The following is a 17,254-nucleotide window of genomic DNA, read 5'->3' as shown; positions in this document are numbered from 1 at the left end:
GAATATGTTTACAGTTTTCAAATGTGTGAGCTTTTGCCATGTTGTGGAGGACACAGCAGGGAATTTTCCAAGCATTACTCTTTTGCTCTTCCTGTTCTGAAAGTTGTGAGATAGAGAATGTTCCATCACCTAAGGGGTATGACAAAGTTTTAGTTGGCTTTGGTTAGGGGTAGACAACAGAAAATGAAGCACAGATATTTTTTATGCAGTAGAATTTTGTAAAACACCCTAGTTTTTCAGTAAAACTATCAGCAATGCAAGGTCTGATCCCTAACCCGCCTGCTGATCCAAACCCAGAAGTTTTATTCCTTCTATCTTCACAAAAAGATCTGTGGAGAGAGAATGCCAAAACTTGGTTCCAGATTGGAGATTTGGGTCTTCTGCAATGTTCACTCCAGAGCAAGTCCTGTGCCAGGTATCAGCTACTCTGAAAACAGGAGCCCCATGACCTGCAGATGACAAACTCTTGAAGTGCATGGGCTACAGAACAGGCGATGAAGCTGCACACCTGATAAAGAAAGCTGCTGCTATATCACGCCATAAACCAACCACTGTAGCATAATATTGAGTTTTTAATGGCCCACATCTTCTTTGATCATTTTCCTTAACATGGCAAATGAAAAATGAAAGCTAGCAAAACTTTGTGCTTGCTCTGTGAATGTAGCCATGTGTGCAGTACGAGAACACCCAGCCATGCGTCTGTGGCTGCCCAGGGGTGCCTCCAGGGACTGCAAAAAGGGCTGTGATGCCAAAGACAGAGATCTAAAAACTCTTGAGTGGTTTTGCCTTTGAGTGCAGTGCCCTCTTAGTACCTCTGCAGGTACATGAGTTCAGGGTGTGACCACACCACCATTCTGATGTGTTGCTGCAGGCAGTCCTGCCCTGTCCCCCCACCATCCTCTGTGTCACCACTTCCTGCAGGCACCATTGCCCACACACCCTGAAAATCATTGCAATGGGGTTATTTGACAGCTGAGACAATTCCCTTGTTTAGCTGACTGTGTAGCTATGGAATTAATTACAATTTACTGTCCTATCTGAGGTCATCGTTTACTAAAATTTTCAGCAGGATGGTGTTTTCCCTGACCTTCAACATGAAGCCACATACAGTACCAGAAGCCTAGTCTGCAACCATTACAGGAAGTTCAGTTTAGTTTTGAGATGTTGATGGCATCTCAAAAACTAATAAAATTTCATCTGAGATACTTTTATTAGTTTCTTCAGCCTCGTATGAACTTACACAAATGTTAGCAGGAATTACCTACTTAAACAGCAGCCACACCATCTCTGCTCCATGTGTCCTCCTGGTTGGTAGTAGGCAACAGATTGCTCTTGCTCTGCAAGAGACTCCAAGAGTTTCTGAATTTTTATTTCTGAGAGAAAGCAGAAAGCACAGTTATTGTGTGAGAAAATCCTAAAAGCAGAAAAATCATCATTGCTGTAGCTCCCTCAGTAGTAAGCTGAATAAAGACCCTTCCTCCCTGAGAAAGATGTTGGTTTTTGAACACAGAAGAATTATGAAGATACAGCACCACAGAATGGAGTAAGTGATTATTGATTTTACCCTTTTCTTCCTAACAGAGTTAGCAACTCCCCTGAGGACAGGAAGGATGGTTTGGGCTCTGATCTGGAAAGTGCTTTCCAGAAAGGCCGCTGCAGGTGTCCACATGTGCCACAGCCTCACTGTTGCTGAAATTGCTTGGTATTGCTTCCCTCTCTGTTTTCAGAGATGGTAGGCAAAAATTTATGGGGACTTCGATGCAAAATGCAATCCTTTCATCACAATCTAAGATACCTACAGCTTATTTTAACTTTAAGCAACTTAGACTAAGCTTTTTCAGGTGAGATATAAATTTTTGCTAACATTCTTCATTTTATTCAGATTCCTGCTCCCCCATTTAATATCTTTAAGACAATGAGGTGGTTTTGTAAAAAAAAAAAATTAAAAAAAAAATCTATTGAAAAAAGATAACTTGCAAAAAGGATTTTGGAATATGTTTCACACACTTGCAATTTTTTTTAATGCCAAAGAAAGAGCAAATCTGAGGTTGGAATTGCTCCAATTTCATCCTCATATTAAAATAATAAAAAAATTCACTGCAGAAGCTTAGGTCAGGGAAAAAAGAATCAAGAAATCTGTCTGAAGTATCCCAGCATGTAACTGAAATATTTGTAGCTCTGGTTTTTTTGTTTCTCCCTCCTTGTCTTATTACCTTGGTTAGAAAAACATGATATACTTTACCCCATGGCTTCATACTTTACACCATTGCTTACCTAGAGCTATCTTGGTGCTTGCTGGCACACACACAGAGCACTGGTTCTTTCAACCTGGAGCACTGTCTGCAGCATTTAGTGCCTCTGATAAATTTTCAAAGCACCCAAGATAAAATCTTTGCCCTTGCAAATGACTCCAGAGCCACACGCCCAGATTCTGCCCTGTCCTGGGGAGCATCTCTGTCCTTGTGGGGGGGGAGCCCCTGGGAAAGTGACCCTGGGGTGGCTCTCCCCACTCCTTCCTGGCTATCCCCCAGCACTGGGAATGTTGTAGCATCTCAGACCCCCTCATTTGGGAAACTCTGTCTGAAAGACAGCGTGTCTGAAACACCTGGCTCCTGAGAGGCTGAGGAATTTTCTGGTTGTGGTCCACAGAGACACCTCCAAAGCTGGAAACATGTGAGATTCCCCTTGAGCCACACAACCCTTTAGGTTTGGTTTGTTCTGTCCCACCTGACATGTGGCAGCTCTGTTACATTCAGCCAGCTGCAGGGTGTGGGTGGGGGCAAAAACTGTCTCTGGGTCAGGATGCTGTACACTGCAGAGTGGGGAAGTATTGCTGCTTACTGCAGTGCACCTATGCTTTTGTCCTGGGTCAGAAGTACTGCAGGACAGAGGGTTATTAAAACTATATAGAGGAATGAATGGAGATGAATTAGCATGAAATACAAAACTAGTATTAAACAGGGACATACTGAGTTATGTCCATGCTTTCTCAGGAGAAATTAAATAGGACAAAACATTTTTCTTCATTAGGAATTTGGATTTTCTCAGGTTCCTGAACTCCCCCTGGCTCCCAATGAACATGGTGGGAAATGAAGATGCTGAGTAAATCACAGCTTGCAGTGGCTCTTGCTTTATTTCATGATTATTCAGTGCAGTTTGGCTCTAAAATAATTTATTGTAAGTTTGGAAAAACATCACAAAGAATCCTAAAATACAGAAACTTTCTAATATTTATACTGGGTAAAGGATTCAGAGTTCCTCAGCTACAAAGGGCATTTGTGTTGTAGTGTTTCCAGATATTGCCTTTTAGGAAATGTTTAAATATGAAAAATCAACTGTGCATGATTCTGCAACAATAGGTGTAAGCAGAAAAAAATATCACATGCTAGAATGATAGGGTTGTATTTTTGAAAACAAATATTTATTCATTAAAATATTTGTTGAACCCAAATATTTTTTGTATTGACAAAACTCATCAAATAATATATAAGGTAATGAATTTTTCTTTTTTTTTTTTTAAACAAACAAAAGAAATTGAAGAACCTCTATTTACCTATAAAGAAAACAGGAAAACTGTTATTGATATGTGTAATCCTGATTCTTCCAATTGGTTTGATTTATATGGAATGAGTATTATGGTTTTAAAAAACCCCAGAATTACTACCATTTTATTCATGGCTTGCCAGAAATAATATACCTTCTTGTTCATTTATCTGAAAAAATACAATTATTTCTTTACAGCAGAAATACATCTATGTGTATTCAATGCCTCTATGTGTATTCAGCTGGGGAGAGAACTCTGTCTTTCAGCCTTCTTTAAAGGCAAGAAGCTCAGTGCTGCTTACCTGAGCAGTAAGCAGTCCCCTGAATGTTAACTGCATGGTTCATTGCCAGTGCTGGGCACCACAATGATTGTGGGGAAGCTTATGGTCTCCATCCTGGGAAATCACAACTGGTGAAAGGTCTGTATCAATCCCAATAAATCATTAGATATTTCTTATATTGCTCTTTCTGAGAGGAAGAAGGCAGCAGTTCAAGGAGACAAAGAAATTTTTAGATGGTATTATTTAAAACTAAAAGTTTTCCCCACCTTTACTGAAATATTTGTGCTATCCTTACTCCATTCTACTAATTTGTTTTTTGGGGGTTTTTTTGTTTTTTTTTTTTAATATGACACGATCTTTATACACAGTACAATCCATTAAGCCCCCCAAAACGTGCATGTAAAGAGATAACTGATTTGGGTCTTCTGTAAATTGATATTTATTCAGGAAAAGAAAAGCTGCTATTGGGCTGTAAAATACATTTTAGTGTGAGTAGCTACAGACAACCCTCACAGGAAAGCTCAGCCAGCCTGCAGATGGGTTTCCACAGCAGACAGTAAGCTGGACAAGCTGGTCTTGCTGCAGCCTTACCTTGCACATGGCTTTTCTTGCCCATGGGCCATCCATCCAGCCCAATGCACAGACAGCAGCTGCACTGCTCCCCCAGAACCTGCTCCATGCCAGCACATCTCCTCTGGGAAGACCACTTTGTGCCCACTCCCTCTCCCTTCCTAAAAATCTGGCTTGGTTCTGCTCTTACTCCTCTTGCCTGCAGCTGGGGCTGTACTGGCTAGGTGGGAGAAATGCTGGGATATGTGGGATTTGTGCACAACATCCTACCTGGAAGGAAAGGGGGTTACTCATCTCCAAATGAGGCTTCAAGTTGTAGATCTCCTGTAACTTATTTCTCCTCTGTAATAGATTTCCTAGTTTCCAAAGTTTAATTGCATGGGCTGCCTAGAAAGGCTCAGAAGATGGTTGGAGCTGGATGCTGATTCACACTTAACTCATGAGTCCTCACCCAGGTAGGATGTCTGTCTGTGTGGTTCATGCCACAAAAAGGATGAAAGTGTTCCCTTTAGAAAGAGTTCCCTCTTGGAAAGCCCCTCATAGCTGGCCAGCTAGATGTGTGTCTGCTATCTATGTGTCTGCCTTGCACTTTGTAATAATTGATCACTGCAGTCATTAAATCCTTTAAGAATAGAGACTGAAGAGTACTCTGCTTAGTGCTAAGATTTTCAATGAGGACTATATGTAATTTTATATTAAAATCACATCCAAAACTCATTTCAAAATTGCCTAATTGCTTGTTTATGAAAATAGCTACTTCAAATGATTTCTGTGATTAGTTTGACTATTTTACCACAGTGGATACGATTTGTAGAGAATTGATCATAGAATGCTTTTTAAATTAAGGACTTAATCTATCTTAATGGAAATTAATTACACTTAATGGCAAAATGCCTGTTTTATGCTGAACTTCACCCTTTAGGTAGTGATCTGTGTTTCCAAGGCAAGTCAGTGCCTTAGGTCACTTTGCTTTGAAGTGGATGGACCTTGGCTTTGTGCCAGCACTTCCAGCTCTGGAGTCAGACAGCAGGTTATTGCTGTTCACACCACCATCTCCCTGGGGCTGTTTTTTAGCAGGAGGTGCATTTGACACCAATCTATTGAGTTGTGAGGCAGAGAACAAGGATTATAACACCTGCCCATCAAAAAAGCCACCTTGTCCAAAGGGTTCATGGAATTTTGTCTTTAAAAAAAGTGTATTTCTACCTGTATTTTATGACCCACCTAAACCCAAGACAAAGCAGGTAGAAATGGATGGCCTGCTGGGCCTGAAGCTCAGCAACAAAGTTAAGCATAGCCCATAGAGGTGAGGTGCCTCTACCCTACCTATTGCCCTAAAAAATCAAGCACCCAGCCTTAGCAAGCTGCCATCTTCTCTCCACCATCTATGTAGATGTATAGACACTTTTAGTGCACAACATATCTACTGACCAACTCTAGATGCCTAACTTTGAAATGGCTGATGTCGGTCCAGAAAAGTCCCACCACACCTGACTCGCAGCCTAGGGCCCCCCACTGCCTTGGCCTGCCTTCATTCCTCTGTTCTAAATAATTACTGCCTTGCAGTCCTGTCACTGCCACCAGATATTAGGCTGTTAAGATGGTCTGAAAAGGAGAAAGAACCTTTTACTCTACATAAGTCACCTTAATGAGGCACATAGGAGACCTCTTCAAATGGTTCATGCTTTTGCTCACTTGGTTGGCCCTCTGGGCTTGTCTAGCTCCCTGCTGGAATGATAGAGGGAGTCTACCCTGAATACACTCCTAAGGGTGTATCTAGTGCCATCCTTTGGGATAATGCTAAAGATCTTGCTCAAGCTGTGTTAGACCATAAGTCTCACAAAACAGTGGCCTGTCTTCCCTGTGCCATGTGGTTTATCATGTAGCAGACTGGATAGGAGAAAAATGCAGAAGAAAAATGTCTCATTGCATAGAATCATTCAGGAGAACACAAAAGAAAATGCAGAAAAATCTCAGGCCAATCTCATGTTTACAGTGCTTACACTTTTGCTGTCTGTGCCAGATGCAGAAGGTGAAAAGCAGGAATAATGCCTATCCACAGCCCTTGGTCTGGTACACTCTAGTTCTATATATGCCATGAAAGGGGCAGCCTTCAGAAATAACATAATTTATTGGTGTCCAGAAGGTAATATGGTGCTCTTCAGGAAAGCTGGGTGTGTTCCCCCCTGTAAGAGTTGTGTTGCATTTCAGGGAAGAAGTAAATTGTGGTGCACAATCTGAGAGATTGAGTTTGGGCTGAAAGAACCTCTAATTTTACACTTGTAAAACACTTCCCTGGCTCAGCAGTTAGGAATCTCCAGGGGAAAGCCATCTCATTTCCAAGCAGCAGAGCTCTATGAATGGTAACTGAGCACTGAACTCCAGAAGGGCATTTCCAGTTCAGCTTGTTGCTCCTGGAGGAAAAATCATTGTGTGCTTCTAATTGTTCGGAATGTGCATTCAGAACCGGCTGCTGGCAGCCTAGAACAAGCCAGGAATGGATTCAGGAAGCTTAGCAATCTGTTACCATGACACATACGTAAAAAAATATCTTACAGAGACCACAGAGTATTTGCTTTTTATAAAAACTATGGCAGAGAGAAGAGGTTACATATCATAGACTGGCTTTACCACCATGCACTTCAAAGAGAGCTGAAGCCACAACCCCACTTCATATCTTTTTCCAAGTGCATGTATGCAAAAGCTTAGTCACAAACCACAAGACTGTATATATTTCATGAAGTGTGTGTAAATTTAATATCTCCTCTGAATATTACTTATTGATTTGTAATGTATGTATGCATTCCACCATCTGTATGGAATGCAAATGTCTTGAACTGCTGTGTACAGAGGCAATGAAGTTTCTTTTACATCAAATGTGCTTTGCTTTATCTTTTCCAGAGGCTGTGTTATCTGGTTTAAAAACTACTGAAAAGTAATGTCTTTTTCAAATGAAAATTTGTGTAAATGTTAATGTCTCAGCTACCTTGAAATAGCTTTTAGAAGGAAATTTAGAAGAAAAAGGTGAAAAAGGGAAAACGTGTTCTCATTTGGGTTTTTTTCTTTGTCTTTTGATATATTTTCTAATATTATATACCATGTTTTTAAAAATGCTCATGAATGGCCTCATCAAAATATGGACTCCAACTGAATGCTCTGTCAAAAGGTAATTATTGAATGACACAAAAATTACAGCTAATAAAGCATGACAGACAAAATAAGAAGGCTTTTGTTGCTTTTTAGGTGGAAAAAATCCCAGGTTTCATAATAATTTTTATTCACTTGCTTTTTTGTCAGTTTTTAAGCATTACTAAATGATGTCTTCCAGTGACCAAGAAGACAACATCAGAAGCAGTGTCACTTAAAAAATCCATAGGAATTCTCTTTTCCTGCTGAGAATTCTCATTACAGGTCTGGTCTTCTTCCATGGCCAACACTGAACTTACAACAGATGTGCAGACTGATGACTTGGCAGAGATTTTTTTAAAGTTTTTAGTATTCCTATTCCTGCTGTCCCTGATGTGCAGCAGCAGAAGAGATGAGCATGTGAGGCCAGGGGCTGTGGATGAAGCAAGGGAGAGAGGAGGCCACAGCCAGAGAGAGCTGGGAAAAGCTGCAGTCAGTGTTGCCTGTGAAAACAAAAGGCTCAGAGCAATTGTGTGAGAATAACTGAACGTGCCTAATGATTATTGGCTGTGAAACTCAGCTGCATTAATTTGGTTAATTAAAGGAAAAATACAGAGGCATGTCATGGAAGCTCTCATATACATTGGCACCAGTGGGCTTTGTGCCTGGCTCACTGGAAAGAAACTGAGTGGCCTTTGCTTTGTCATCCCCTCTGCTTCAAACATCCATTACACAAGAGTTTTGGCCCTCCAAGAATGAACTGCAGCTTGAAGGGGGCAGTGCTCTCGGGCATTATTGCACCTAAGGTCATCAATCCATTCCACCAAGCCTTTAACAATTTTCCACCCTCATGAGGAGCAACGTTGTGAGCTGGATGCAGGCAGTGGGTGTGGGAGAGAGCTGCAAGAGGCAGAATGTCAGAATAACAGATGCTGTTTGTTTGAGTCTTCCATCCTTCAGGTTCTTCTGCTTGGTGTAGTTTATTCAGATTTATGTTGCTGTTCACACTTTGTTCCATGTTTGACTTGATATTAATGATGTTATTTAAAGCTTAAACAGTATGGGCAACTAACAAAAGATTGTTCATTGAAGGAGTTCTCTTTACATTTTTGCTCTGTCCACTATTTCAAGCTTGGTTGGTTACAGTTCTGTTATATATTATGACATTAAACTGCAACTTATATTGTATTTTTGTGCAAGTGATCAGTGTATTGATATAATACACTGTGTTATATGTATAATAATGTATGATGTATAATAATAAACATCACAAAATAAGCAGATTACTATAATTATCTGAGTAGGTTTTTTTCAGACAGCACAAACATAAAAATTTAGACCTTTCCCTGTGAATTTGACACAAAAATGGGTGAGGTCCAATGCTATCCCAGTCAATATTTTTTCTCTTAATGAAGCACTTCCTCGCACAAATTGGAAAGTCCCTGATACTCCTTGGAAAACCTACAGTGTGGAGGAAAAGGCTGCAAGATTTCTTGTAGCACTGCACATGCTGAAGAGCCTGGAGATTGCAAATTCTATGTTTCTAAAGTCTGGTTTGTCTCTGCTCAGCCAGACAAAGGTAGTATGATTTGTGCCTGAACATAAGCCATTTCATGAATTTTGCAGATAAAAGAATAAAGAAATTATCTAGTACCTCATAGAGCTAGAGGTATCTAGTACCTCACATAGCTTTTAAGACTGGGATTTTTCCTAGAAGTCTGAATGGCTACTGATAATTTCAAAAATCCTGGAGTGTGAGAAACTATGTGAAAATCTTAAATGTATAAATGAGGCATTTGACAGGTATGCCAGATCATATCTTCTAAAATGCTACTAAATTGGCTATTAATTAACCTCAGTAAAGTTTTGTACATCTGTACGGCAGCACATAGTTTGCAATTCTTAATCAGCTTCCTCAACAAGACTTATGAAGAATGGCCTTACTCTGCCTTACATTCCTTGCAGGTAGCAGAAATATTCCTGAGCAGAACTTAGGTCTCTTCCCACTTTTCTGTGCTTTTCTTTATTTCTGCTGCACAGTGTCCAATGCTAACACTTCCTACCAGTTCACACTCATTTCCATTTACATGGGAGATCTTTCAGACTCTACTGGGAAATATACTTCTGTGATGTTTTTTTCTTTTGCCACAGACTTAGAGGTTTATTAGGACGTTCATTAAGAAAATAATTCACATCTCTGCCCAGTAGCTCATCAGATTATTTGGTTTTATTAGGTTTTCTGCTATGGGTTTAGAGGAGATCCTTATCAGGCAATGGAGCTAATGAAGCTCCTTTTCCTGTATTATATCAACATGAGGAGGATTAGCTGCACTCTCATTCAGAGCTGGTCAGTTGAGGCTAAGGATATTTTTACTTTTAGTAACTCTAAGGTCCTCTCAGGCCCCTTAATCAATTCAGTTTAATTAATAAATTTTAGAACCAATGGTTATGCTTTCCTCACCCTGTTTTAATGTAAGATACAATCCTGCAAAGTATTGTGTAACCTCAGCTGCCTGCTAGTCCAGCTGTAGCAGAGAATATTTGCTTTTGATTCTGGTAGATTATTATATTCTTTATTATCAGTTTGATTTTATTAGTAGTAACTGTTCCTGAATTTGTTAAAACTCCAAGAGACACTCCAGTAAACTCGGGACTGTAGCTTTTCTGTAAGAAGGGGACAGATGTGGTAAGAAGTCAAGATATAGTTCCACACGCAAAAACAGATCTTAGAAAGTACTACAAAATTCAAACTAAGGCAGAGGATCTACAGATATATTATCTTGCACTGAAAAAGAAAACAGAGCATACGGTGTAGGGGAAAACAAACAAAATGTTTGTTGACAGAAAAATGTGCTCTCCCTTCTGTTTTGCCAGCCTAGGATTACTTTCTTCAGTGATGCTCTCCAAAATCTGCTCACCACATAAGAACTTTTTTAGGAACAAAGATGAATTTATGCAAGAAGGACCAACTGAAACCAAGCTGTGGTGTGTCAGCAGTTGAGAAATTTCAGTTGAAACATTTCTGGCATTGGCTATAAAATATTCTCCATGGAAAGGAAACACCTTCTATTCATTCAATATAGTCTCATTAAATGTATCCTGTTAGCAAGCCTCTCTGATTCCAAGGCTGCAGTGGCAGATCAATCTTAAAAGGCTCCTGAGCCCTACAAATGTACCTAAGTCTTTACTCAGCTCCACATAAGAGACCCCAAAGGCAACTCTATAATAGCATAAATTTACCTGCACAAACCTGTGCCCCTCTGCTGCTCACACAGCAAGCCTTCTTCTGCTGCAAACTGTGGGATTTGGAACAGGACTCACTAACATTGTAAGACCTTATAATGTAATAATAATGAATAATTTAATAATAATTTAATAATGAAATCTGTTATCTTCTCGATGCTTTCAGTAGCAGGGCCTTGCTGCTTTATGTACAGTGTATACCTACAAGTGGGTATGGACTGCAAGCATCAAGCCTGGTGAGCCACTGACCAGGGATGAGGAGGGGAGATCAGAGATCAGACCAGCTGTACATGTGCAGAGGTGATGGAGAGTCCTTCTAAAACAGTCCCTGTTGGCTTTTTCCAGCAGCACTGGCATCTTATCAGATTTCTTCTAGATGCTGTGTGAAAATTAAGTAAACTGTGGAGAAGGATGAGTGGAATCTTCTCAAGCAACACAAGATGTTGCTTTGAGAAAAGCAGGTCAACTTGCTGTGCCTGGGGTAACGGGCAGGGAAACAACTAAAAAAAATAATGGAAAAACTCAAAATGAAGGCTGAAGAAGAAGTGACTGGCCACACAGGCCAGCATTACTTTCAGTGCAAAAAGAGGCTTACCCTACTCTGTTTCAGAGTCAAAACTTCAAGACACTTCTCAAAGCTTTGCAGCCCCTACCATTACGTCCAGCACGGGTTCCATAGTGAGCTAGAGCTGAGCCTATTTATTGAAAAGAGGGAGTCACACTGATTTCATTCCTGCTAGGCATTTAAATCATATTTAATTTTAATTATTCATTTTAATTTTTGTTACATTCTTTGAATGCTTGCAATTGTTATGTTGACTCCTATAAGCAGAGAATGAGCTTCTTATCTGAACATAGCTCATGGCAGCAGGTAGAGGACCTTAAGGTGAATTCCAACTTAATTTCGAAACAAAAGAAAAGGCATGTGACTGAAGACAAAAGTATGATTCTTTGGTTTTAGATTTTGCTTCTCACTGCAGTGAATTTGATAATTAAAATCTGTGCACAGACAAACTGCAAATATCAGAGAAATACTAGTTCTGTGCTTTCATACGCACCATTGCTGTAAGAGCTACATCTCCACAGATATCAGGGGAGGATTTGGCTTTATACCAATGTGAAAGAAAAAGCTAATGTTAATTTTCATGCTTCTAAATTATGAGTTGTAGGAAAACCTGACAGCCTCTTTATGAAGTAGTCTTTTTGATTAAACAATTAGTGGTGTTGTCAATCAGTTTAAACTCCAGTCCCAATGACAAAGAAGTTCATCTTCTTCAAGAGTGCTACAATGATTATGATCTGGATGCACAGCAGAGCACAGCACCACCCCTAACTTGCTTTGGGGTTGGATGGTCAGTCAGCTTCAAGGGTACTCTGAGAACCCATCAGACTCTTGTTAAAGAAAGATACAGGGAGTAAAGTGTTGTTTTGGATTTAATGCAGCCTTCAGCATTTTCCAAAGTGAAGAAACATGGATCTGTCTTCAATACTAAAGAGAGGAGAGTGAGTGTGAGACTTGCTCTAGATGTACCTAAATGGTCCTTGTCTACTGATGGTTGCTCTCCTGTTTCTCTGGCAGTGTCTGAAGGACAGAGAAGCAGTGCTCCACATCAGCAGATCAGTTTGCATTTGGCACCTTCAGATCTCTCTACTTTCTAAGTTGCCTGTGCAAGGGCTTCTCAGGGCCCTTTTGCACAGAAGCTGAAAGGCTGAAGGGAAAGCTACTTACCATGTTATTTTTAGAAATGTGGAAAAAAAAAAGTTCTCAAACTGCAGTTTTTAATGGTCATTTGAGCCATTCGAGTGATGAACTATTCCTGTGATGAGTGACTGTAAATGGTAAATTCTCACCTTAAAGGGCATATTCTTAGCCTGGTAACAGACCATTCTGAGGCATCTGCCATTTTTACTACTGAAGTCTGTTCTAATACCTGGTGTTGATGCCACCAAGGCTGAAGGTATAGATGATAGGGTCAAACTTCTTTGCAGCAGTGCTTTAGCGAGTACATGTCTCTAATAGTGGTTAAAGGTCAGATGAACAATATTCATGCTTGATGGAGTCTATCAGATGTCACAGTTTGTTACAACACAGTATCCCTGGCCTTTTCTGGTGACACATTCCACTATTGCATTTTGCACAAAGTTGGGAGTTCTAGAACACTTCCACAGAGCCATGGTAATTGTTTTGTCTTACATTGCTTCTAGTCTGCCAACAGGAAGATCCAAGGCTTTGGAGCTCCAAGACAGATTTTGTCAGTGCCTAGAGAAATGCCAAGGAGCCTTTCCAGAGGGAGCTGCAAATGCAGCAGAAGACAGGTATGGGCATCAGGAGAACAGCCCTTGCTTAAGCTCTTTGGTCAGAGGACCTGGCTACAAACACAAGGTCCCCTGCTCTTCTCATGCTGGGGACAGCGACCTCACCCATGTAGGCAGAGCATGCTCTGATGTACCAGAGCACTGCATCCTCACACTCCAAGTTACTTCCCAGTAACTTGCTTGCCTGGCAGATTTTGTAAAGGAAAAATTAAATACCAGTTGTGCTGAGAGATTAAAGGGCACTTTTCATCATTTTTACATTTAAGATTTATAGCACCCTACATAATATCATGACTTACTGCTTATGCCATGGAAATTTCAGTTCCCATGATAACCTAATATTCTCCAAAACTTGTTAAGAGATGCCTTATTATACCTCTTGAAGTAGATCACAAAGCCTAAAATTAGATTAATTAAGTAACACTTTGAAGGCACACTTCTGAGACACTTTGTGATAGCCCAAGATAAGGAAAAAATTTCATCCAGACACCTGCTCTGGTACTACTTTCCAAAGTCCCCAAGCTTTTCAGGGTATCCCATCACTCATTTGCCATGAGTAAAATGCTTATTAGATACACTGCATCTGTTCTTCCTGTTGTTGCAGAATCTTTTCTTAACTCTCTCTAGGCACAAATTCTATTACTATTTCTAATCTGTCTTTTGGAACTTGTTAATCTTCTGGATTCTTCAGTAATTATGCAAAACTCTCTGCCTTCCTGAAAGATTATTTCAGTGTCAAATATATCAGAAATGTTATTTGAATATATTTTTAATCTACACTTTAATAGCAAATTATTGTTATCAGGAGGAAATTTAAGATATCATCCAGCACAATATGCAGAACACTAGGGTATTGAGCAAGAATCCTTCATATAACTTAAACAGAAATATTTAGTATTTATTGCTTGTTATCTTGATTATTTGCCATCTTGGTATCTCTAGATGTGCTGGAAGGAAGTGAGATAAAAATCTATTCAGCTAAAATTCTGTCTGCCAGGTCTTGCTGTCAAAAGGACCTCAACTTCACACTCCTCTGACATGCTAACATGCCACAAATATATATTTTACTTTTATCCCCCTAATGGATGTTGTTATTTGTGGAACCTGAGGGGTTAAAGTGGAGCACAAAAGACAATTTATTTTATCTGTGCAAGATAACATAACAATGACAAAGGGTTGACATAACAATGTCAAAGGGTCTTTAATACTCACTTCACTTGGGAGGTGCAATTTCTCCCCCCAGAAACTAGAAGAAAGAACAAAAAAGTGTTCTTTTGTTTTCTTTGCTTTTTATATGTTGTACTGCTTCCCTTTGGACAGCCTGTCAAACATCCAACATTACTTCTCTCTCTCTTGGAAAAATTTCCCAGCAAAAACCCACCCAGTTTGCAATGTGCGACAACTTCTGTAGCTGTGCACAGCCCATTCATGCCCAGCTCCAGGCACCCCTTGGGCCAGCTGGGCTCATGACCCCCTTCTTCATGGGGAATTGGTTGTAATAATTGGATCTGAAGGCTTTTGTAGCTAATGAAAAAAATATCCCTGCGCCTTGGTGACCCATAGTCCGTGCCCTGATTCCTTGAAAGGTCTAGCAATAAGTTTTGCTGCCTCACACAGTAATGTGCAGCGACTGCTGTTCCCAGAGCCTTTCACAAAAAATCACCTCTTGTTCACCAGGTCAAAAGACTTCGGAAATGAGATGCTTAGGGAACTGTGGCAGAAGGAACAGTGAGTGGTCAGGAAATGAAAAGGGCAGCAGTTCCTGCAACACTTGGATCAGGATGAGCTGGCCAAGAAAGTACATGAATTATTCTGAGGTCTCCATTACCAGGGAAAGGCAGGAATTCTCCCTTCCCCATGCAGTACCTCACCTGGCCAGAGCCCACAGGGCCAGGTTGTCAAAGGGAGCAGAATGGGCCAGACTGCCCTGACTATTTGTGTAGGCATGATCAGCATCTACCTGCTGCTCCTCCTTGCTACCTTTGGAGTTTCATCGAATCACAGAATGCTTTGGGTTGGAAGGGACCTTTGAAGGTCCAACCCTTCTGCAGTGAGCAGGAGAATCTTCAACTCGATCTGGTCACTCAGAGCCCCATCCAAGCTAGCCTTGAATGTTCCCACAGATGGGGCTTCTGAGCCAGTGCACACCCTCATAATGAAAAAATTCTTTGTTAGTTTGTTCTTTCTCTCTTCTTCAGCAGTTGTGGAAATGGTACAGTCTGTACTTATTAAGTATCTGGTGATCCACGTGCAAGTTGTACCACAGTTGTGCATGATTTATTGTAAATAGAAATGATAATTATCTTGTGGACATTTAAAAGATAGATAAATCTTCTATGTAATGTTTTGGTTGTCTCATTATTCCAGTTGTTTATAGATTGTCTCTGAGCCAGTTAAATTATGACAGTTGTAAAGGTAATATATCCTAGTGACTGGAATAAGGGCTTTGCATACTATTGACTGCAGGTGAGTGAAAAGGGAGCCAATCTGACAAGACTGGGAGAAGGACCATGTAGTCTTAGGTAAAGAGCTGTAAATTATGGAGAGCTAGAGGTGAATGGCACTTGAGAGACTGGGCATGGGGAAGTGCCAAGCTGCAAAGACTTACTAAAGCAGTGTGCTGGCTGCAACTGATGAGCTGGCTCTAGTGATAGGGCTTAGGAGTGCTAAAGGAAGTTTCCTCACTTTTATTTTGCCTGTGTAGTATTTAACCCATTCTGCTTATAGGCTAAAACAAAATAAAATATTCTTGTTGCTTTTATACTCTTCTACTACAAGATAGGATTCAGAAGTTTCAATCACCATAGTACTGCTGGGGTAGTCTCATGCATCTCACTGAGGCTAACATTGGTAGTAGACTTTGCTCATGCAAAAATCTGTTACAAGTGCCATTAACTATCATGGTTAAAGATTTTCAGCTGCTTTTCTGTCACAGTGACTGGCTAAATTGAAAAGTCAAATAACCAGCAAAAGCTTTCAGAGGGATGCATGAAGGAGTCTGCACAGCTTCTTCTCTGTCACAGGCAGGAGCTGGTGCTGCCTCAGGTTGCTAGATGCAGAGATTTTGCCGGACCCCTTTCTGAACTGCTTTTGTCTGTACCCAGCAGTAAACCTCCCTTTGTGATTTCCTATTTGGCTAGCTTCACTCAGTGAAGAGATTCTGTTAGATCTACACTTCATCCCACTCCACTTCCCACCAGCATCCTACTCCTCCTGGAGAAAAGGGAGATAACTGTGTGCTGACAGACAGGGCTTACCTCTGCACACCAAATATGAAGAACATCAGTCCCCTCCCTAAATCCCTCTGGGAGCCTAACGATTGCTTTGGTTTTTCAAGAGGGAACCACCCTCTATGATTGCCTTCAGCAGATTTCTTATCCCAGAGGAACAACACAAATCAACTTGGCTGCCTTCCTCTTGCTTTTGCATCAAAGCCACCCTCAGCTTAATACATTCCTGACATGACCCCAAGTCTCTCTTGCTCTGTGGAAAATCTGGCATGTGCCCTCTGTCTTCCCTGAGTGATGCAAGTGCTTCATATGAAGATTTTGGTGGGTAAATAATGATGATAGAGTGAATTCCCAAAGCTTCACAGGGGGATTTACATGAAGTACAGGTTCAAGACAGTGCAGGATCCATGGCAGCAGCTCCATCAGCAGCAAGCAGATCTTGGAGACCATGCAGAGATACCTATCATCTCCAGTAGCCACTATTCCCTTTGGGAGAGAAGTCCATTTCTGCATCCTTGTTGCTTCTCTGCATGCCCAGGCACCAGTAAATAGCTTTTGAGCAGTGATGAGAACAGGGTGCAGAACAGTGCTGCTTCTTGTACCCTGATTCCTGTGTCCTCTGTGACCTTTTTTATCTGTGACCTTTTTTATACTACAAACCAAGAAGGAGAGAAGGAAAAAAACCCCATGAATATAATCCTTCTCCAGCTGCCCCAAGGAGAGCAAGAAAGTAGTGCTCTCGTGGCTAGGTACTCCCACTGAAAGCATCCTCTGGTCTGTGCCAAGAGGGTCACAGAGGCCTATTGCAGCTTGTCACAGCTTGATGCTGCCATGGGGACTGTGTACAGCCATGGCATCGTGCCTCAGAAAAAATGTAATTGCTGAAGCCTTGCCTCAAATGCTGATGAAAAGAATGGAACTACATATGTGTACGTCTCCAAGCAG

This window comes from Calypte anna, chromosome 1, assembly GCF_003957555.1.
Source record: "Calypte anna isolate BGI_N300 chromosome 1, bCalAnn1_v1.p, whole genome shotgun sequence".
In the NCBI taxonomy this organism is placed as follows: Eukaryota; Metazoa; Chordata; class Aves; order Apodiformes; family Trochilidae; genus Calypte; species Calypte anna.
The sequence above is the reverse complement of the archived record's forward strand: the minus strand, read 5'-3'. Positions refer to the sequence as shown.